This window comes from Triticum urartu, chromosome 1 (genome assembly GCF_003073215.2).
Source record: "Triticum urartu cultivar G1812 chromosome 1, Tu2.1, whole genome shotgun sequence".
Classification (NCBI taxonomy): domain Eukaryota; kingdom Viridiplantae; phylum Streptophyta; class Magnoliopsida; order Poales; family Poaceae; genus Triticum; species Triticum urartu.
Genome location: NC_053022.1, coordinates 35,684,258 through 35,691,389, shown reverse-complemented (window position 1 = coordinate 35,691,389; position 7,132 = coordinate 35,684,258). Strand labels below are relative to the sequence as shown.

General features: G+C 38.5%; 1 long non-coding RNA gene across 1 annotated transcript; it reads right to left on the bottom strand.

Moving 5' to 3' along the window:
* Positions 1 to 448: 448 nt before the first annotated feature.
* On the bottom strand, positions 449 to 6,476 carry LOC125544921. Its single transcript, XR_007299849.1, has 6 exons — positions 5,143 to 6,476; positions 4,998 to 5,046; positions 2,912 to 4,397; positions 1,302 to 1,468; positions 1,047 to 1,154; positions 449 to 809 (listed from the first exon to the last, which is right to left on the bottom strand). It is a non-coding gene; the product is annotated as an uncharacterized LOC125544921 (long non-coding RNA).
* Positions 6,477 to 7,132: the final 656 nt, after the last annotated feature.

Here is a 7,132-nt window from a genome sequence, read left to right as displayed (position 1 = left end):
TTACAGCAACATGACGTCCAGACACGACCTTTTTACAATGGAATTCAACCAAATCCTACATCTAAACATCTAGACAGTTTTTGCTGTCCGCCAGGAAGCGGGGCATTGTTTGATCAACGTGAGAGGTTGACTGTAATATGCACCCTAAAAAGGAGACTAGTTAACAGAGAGACAACATTCAGTGATGGTGAACTGTATATTGATGCCCAGACCAATGAGAAGCATCAGTGAAACAAGAGGCTGGTTCTAGCAATTATCATTCTAGCCTTGCACACTCTGACTAAACATTCTGTAGTTTTCCAAAAATATAACTGCCCTAACATTAGCACTCGACATGTAGCAATAACTGAATTCACAAGATTAATTGAGATGAGCAAGCCACCATGCAAAAACTAAGCAATGGTACCCCTTATGGGAGATGAATCCAAAAACTGGATAAAAATTGGGAAGCAAACTGACCAAACTATGCATTCTCTAGCAAATTCAACAAAGGAGGACATGATTGTTGCTGCTTCAAGAAACTAGAAGTTCCTCATTACAAGATAATCCATTCACCCGCTTACGCATGCTAACAACACGGGGAAATTATCAAGCATGCTACCAAAAGCCAACAAGCACCGCTAAAAAAGCTACTGAATACCTGCAGAATTGATCACAAGGCTCATGTCACCTCCAACTCCAAGTGGTTTGGTAATCTTTCCTGTTGATGAAAGCGGCATCCTGCCCTTAACCATATTCAATCCTACATCGTCAACGATCGTGCCGCAACTGAATGACTCACCTTTCCTCTATTTCTGCAATTTCCCATTCTGCAAACATAGATTTGTAAGTGTGATTGCAAAAAGGAGATGGCATGATAGAATATAAAACAACCAGTTAGGTAGCCATAAGCATAATTAGGTGCAACATTCTAGTGTTACATAGCACACAAAGTTTGCTCACAGCTGAACAATCAAATGTAACTTTCAATCTGATTAGAGATTCAAGTAGTGTTGTGCCCAGATCACAAAACAAAAAAGAGGAAAAGGAAGAACGCAGAGATGTACCCGGCAGATGGTAGAAACTCATGTATGGAATTGAAGTACGGTATTGCCGTCTCTAGCACAACTTCTTTTTGTGTAGTGACTTGAGATTAACCTTGTGGATGCCAAAATCTGTGGACACAAAAATGATATCAGTGCCCTCCACAGATCCAGGCAGTCTGATTCTTTCCTCAGGATCTTGGATGGAACGAAGTTCCTTGAAATCAACGACTCTAAGACAAGAATTTTGGGACGAGGGAGTATTTGGTAAATAATTACCATACACTTGTAGTAATAGGAAAGGGGAAAAAAGAAGGCTGGTAGCAGCTCAGTGACGAAAATCAAGCGAAAGCTGGATTAGATAGCTCTATCTGCATTGGTAATCATCACAGCCGAAAAACTCTCAACTGCCTGCTGGATTTATTTTAGATGTTGGTGTATGTGACCTACACAAAGAATAATGAAAAGCAATAAGCAGGAGGTCCGCAAGGTTGCAATCAACAACGCTAATAGCTAAACCCATGACATATATAGACCGAACTGTCAAAGATTAAATAGAGCAATTCTCAAAAATAGAGCAGTCATCCATAATTCTGTTGTAGCACAAAAAAGCTCAGTATGAATGATCTTTTATTGTAGTGGGCCAAAAAAGAAAATCTAGAATCGATTTAGCTTATGCTACATTATGAGCAGGTTCGTTATCACCTGGGAGGAATGATCCTAGAAAAATCTCAGAGCATGTGTGTTACTATAGAGGCTAGTGTTGTCCAACTAGAGATAAGAATGCTCGGCCCATAGAGCCATAAGACACAGAGAAGGATCCATCAATAAGTTAGAACTGTAGTTATCAGAAATGTGTTAATGTGATCTATATATATACTCACAATCATCAGTGCACCGCCAATCACTGTCATAGATGATCTCATCATCATCCAGCATTTCATGTTCAGTGGGAACAAAGTCTTAATTATACCCCAACAACCATCATGGTGTCGCAAAATGAAATTAGTATACAAGTCTGAACCTAGTTTGCTATAAAACTCATTCTTCTATCGACAATGTTCCGATCTTCCAAGTAAAAAAAAACTCTTGAATCAGGGAATACTAACTGCCAGCCTTTGCTTTACAGTAAAAGAGAAGTCAACACAAGAAAGCTGAAAAAAACTAATAGGCAACTTCACCTGAAAACCACACTTAGCTAACCCACTGTCAAAAGAGTATGTGCCTAACCCATATATCCTGATAGTAATGCTGCAGCATGCAGGTTCATTAGAGCATTGATCATCATTCTTACTCCAGTATTCAACATCGACAATGAATCTGCATCTACACCTTGCCGTACCCGTGCAGGCAATCAAACCTTAGCCCAACGTAACAGAGCCATAGCTCCATGAGCAAATAAAGCACTGAAACTGTAAGACCTTACAAACCAAGTAAGTACAACATTCAAACTTAGGGTCCATCAGCAATTGGAAGATGCCAACTTACAGCTACCATACAAAACTTTGGGAACCTACTTGTCATCATAGGTGGATATGTATCACACAACAATAAAAACAAAAGAACAACGTTAACGTATAGGTAACGAAGGATTCCCCAGCTGGACCGTTTATGAGCACTGATGGCATAAGTAAATTAACTACGAGCATGTCTCTCATTTCAGTGAGTGGCATGGTCAAAGGAACTAAGGAACACCGAAGGATAGAATTCAACAGTAGAGCTTCGCATTATGAACTGGTCACTCTCTGAACCAGGATTAAAATGGAAATCGAAACATGAAAACATTGCACTGCATCACGGATTATGCCTGCATAGAAGATCAACCAAATCCCAGGCTGCACATAGTAAGATAGTCGCAAATGGGACAACAATGGAAATATGGAACACACCTGGGGCCAAGGCAGCTTAATGAAACATTCATGCTCTCCCATTTAAGCACAATCTTCGGGCATATAACAGAAGCACATGTTTTCCTTTTTCCCCATCAGAAAGTTGACATCATTAATTTCTCACGCTCTGCATAATATTTAAGTTAGTTATTGAAAGGACAAAGAACACATGTTTTCAGAATATAAACGATGCATGCTAAATATCAGAACCTGGTATGACATAATTTTCATGAACAATGGCAGTGCAGATAACCACCTTTTGTCAACAACCATATAGAACGAATGGGTTGCCAGCAAATTAGCAACCATGGGTGCAGAAGAACTTGATACAACAAACAAGAGATTGGGGGTGCAAACTCTTGTATCTTTTCCCACAAAGGGGCTATGTGATAAAACTCACTCTTACGTAATGGACCAGGAGAAATCTTTTTCCTCTATTTAAAATAACTTAAATGTTCTATTAAATAAACTATGGAAATAACTAGGACGATATGCATGTCCAGCATCTATCAACATTTCATGATTACAAAAATGACCGAGCAAATAGCCACCCAGTAAGAATGGCCATATGAAAACATCACCATCAGTCCTTCAGAACGATTCATGTGTCACTTTGCAATTTAGCATTCAAGTGTAATAACAGGCACAAAAAGGCCACTGTCTGAACCAGGATTAAAATGGAAATAGAAAGATGAAAATAGTTGATATTGAAACATCTTGAATAAGAGAATAATTTGCTAAAGGATGGAAGTGCAGCCTCAAAATGCAGACAATATTGAAACATACCCACACTACCAGGCACAAAAAGGCCACTCTCTGAACCAGGATTAAATGGAAATCAAAAGATGAAAATAGTTGATATTGAAACATCTCAAAAAAGAGAATAATTTTCTAAAGGATGGAAGTGAACCCTCAAAATGCAAAAAAAATTGAAACATACCCACACCATCTGGTACTGTTGCAGTGCTGCTTGCTCCCATCCACCAAAAGACACCTCACCAAGACATTGAAACATATATCTATTTCTCTAGGAAGCAAGGCTGAAGGCTTTAACACGATGCACTACCCATTTTGCTTGTCTACCTCGAGCACAGGGATTCTAAATGGAATTAATTCAACAGGAGAACTACATCTCACGTCATGATATTACACATCAAATTAAGTTCTACTTTATCCATGGCTACAGTCACAAGACAATCAAGTGCTCATAGTAGAAAACAGCCTATGAATGCATAAATTTATAATGTCTTTCACATGGTGTGGACTTTATAGTTATCACCTTATGACACACTGTGACTGTTCTCCGTGTGAGACTATGCTTTAAAGATCATGCAAAATATCTGCTACATTCACTGATATTTCTATACCACATGAAAACTGGCCCATAAACATTATGTTGTTCTTCGACAATGAAAAGAACTTCTTAAGGCAGAAAGGCACACAGTCGCAAGTGAAGCTTCTACCGACCAACCATTGTTTACTCGTCCTGTAAAATGACCATGTCAAAACTCATTTATATGACGCTACAAATAGATAAAAATAACAACATCATTGACGAAAACTCAAAGTTCAATGTATGTCATGGCAATACATGGCATCTGTTCTTGCATTTGAACCATACCACCACATGGATAAAAGAACCTAATCCTGGTGAAAATGAAACATAATTTTAAAATTTTAGTAGTTTGAGATGGCATCGAAGATGAGAGCAGTAGTGAAAACCTCAAACTCCAGCCTAGCATTACAGTGTTAGAAGAAATCTGTAGCCGTTGATCATAGGAATTAAAGCATATTAAGGAAAATAGAAGCTGAACTTTTAATTTCAGTATATATTAGGAAATGATGGAAGCACAACTCTGCAATATATCAAGCTTTACATAAATTATACATTGATAAGTGTGCAGTTCTGCTCCATGCTGAATAATGACTATAACAAAGGGAAATAATGAGGCTTAGACACATCACACATTGACATATTGGGGAAAAACCAGCGGAAATGGGGTATTATAAATCCTTAAAATTGAAACTTGTCACTGTGCTCCTAATGTTCTGAACCAACTATTAATAGACAGGACTGCAAATTTACCTGTGACCACAAGGAACGATGCTTGCTTCAAAGCAGATCCCAAACAAATCTGTGCAAAATCAAACACTAATCAGACTTGGAGATAATGATATATGCAATGACAATACATCAAATCAAGAAAAAATCAGTCTGCAGACACCCTTACAGCACAAGACGTCTCCTTCCTCGACCGATCCATACACGGCAGCTCACCTGCTTCCTTGGCTGATCCGGGCTTCTCCTACCCCTCCACCAAAGAAGCCTTTTAATTTTCCTCCTTATTTCCTTGTCATCTTCAAATTAACAGCAGATCAATTGTTTCCAAACAAAAAACTGGAAAACATCCCAAGGTCTGCAACCACATCCTCCTATATTTAGATTAGCCACCTTAAAATAAATTTTATCCAATTTATTACAGCGAGAGAGAGGGAGGGACCATGTCATGCACCATCTCTACATATTAGTTTTCATTATGGGGCAATACACTGTAGAAGGCATTTCTATACTTCTAACCACCATCCAAAAGACTAATCTTGGTGTATAGAACTGGTATCAGCACTTCAGGGAAAATTTTGAAGCACAAATCATAACCAAAATACTAATTTAAAACCACTAATAAACATTACATAGAGAAACCAACAATACTTTGGCCACTTCAAAACCTTCACCCTGGTAAAGAGCTACCACTTCGTGATTGTAACTCAAATGCAAGCTGATTTACAACAGTGATCCCTCGTGATAAATCATGAAACACCCAAGTATTTTCCTCTGCCGAGGTGAAAAGCAAAACAAGCTAAAAAGGTACACCTTCCGTCTCAAAATAAGTGTCACTGATTTAGTACAGCTTTGTACTTTGTACTAAATCAGCGACACTTATTTTGGGACGGAGGGAGTACTACAAAAGTAATGAAAATCAACAGAGCAAACTTAATCATAATCAGATGAAACCATAGCAAAATGCACAAAAATGATGAAGCAAAGCAAAAATGATGAAAAATCTGAACATCGATGCTACTGAAGGGTCCCCATCAAGCCAACAGAGACAATCTGGAAGATGGAACTGAAAATAAATATATCCATGCAAATTTTGCCGGTAATCCGGTCTTTTTTGCACAGGTTGCATTTCAATGTATTTCATCATGAAATTTTACACACATGTGGGTTACATCCTTACATACACGCATATTTTTTTTCAGAATTTTTTGAAACATAAAAGTTTGAATTTGAATTTTTCAAAAATAAAGGCCTCCATAGAGCTCGGTCTCCAAAACGCCATTCTCAAACATAACAAACAAATTAACAGAACAAGCCTGACCATGGCCAGATGAAACAAGCAAATTCACGAAACTGAAGAAGCCAAATGGCAATAATGCAAAATCTTTTAAACATAAGAGAAAGGATGCAAATTAAGGATTTTTATCAAGCCAATATATACGGATCTGGAAGATGAAAAAAATAAATATATCAAACAAAGGTTTACCGGTAATTTGTGTAAGATGGCAAAAATGAAGCCTGTCAGCACACACACACACACATGCACGCGCATGCTCGGAGAAGGGGGGGGGGGGGGGGGGGGGGGGGGGGGGGGGGGGGGGGGGGATCTAGGGAGGGAGGGACCATGTAATGTGCCATCTCTACATATTACTCCCTCCGTCCCATAATGTAAGGCGTTTTTCAAAAAAACTGTCTTACATTATGGGACGGAGGGAGTAGTTTTCATCATTGGACAATACATTGTAGAAGGCATTACTAATTGGTGTATAGAACCAGTATCAGGACTTCATGGACAATTTTGAAGCACAAATCATAACCAAAATACTAACTTAAAACCACTAATGAACATTACAGACAGAAACCAACAATGCTTTGGCCATTTCAAAACCTTCACCCTGGTAAAGGGCTACCACTTCAAGATCGGAACTCAAATGCAAGCTGATTTACAACAGTGATCAGTCATGATAAATCATGAAACACCAAAGATTTTCCTCCGCTGAGGTGAAAAGCAAAACAACAAGCTAAGAAGGTACTACAAAAGTAATGAAGAAATCAACAGAGCAAACTTAATCGTAATCAGATGGAACCACAACAAATGCACAAAAATGATGAAGCAAAGCGACATGATGCAAAATCTGAACCACAGCAATGCTATTGAAGGA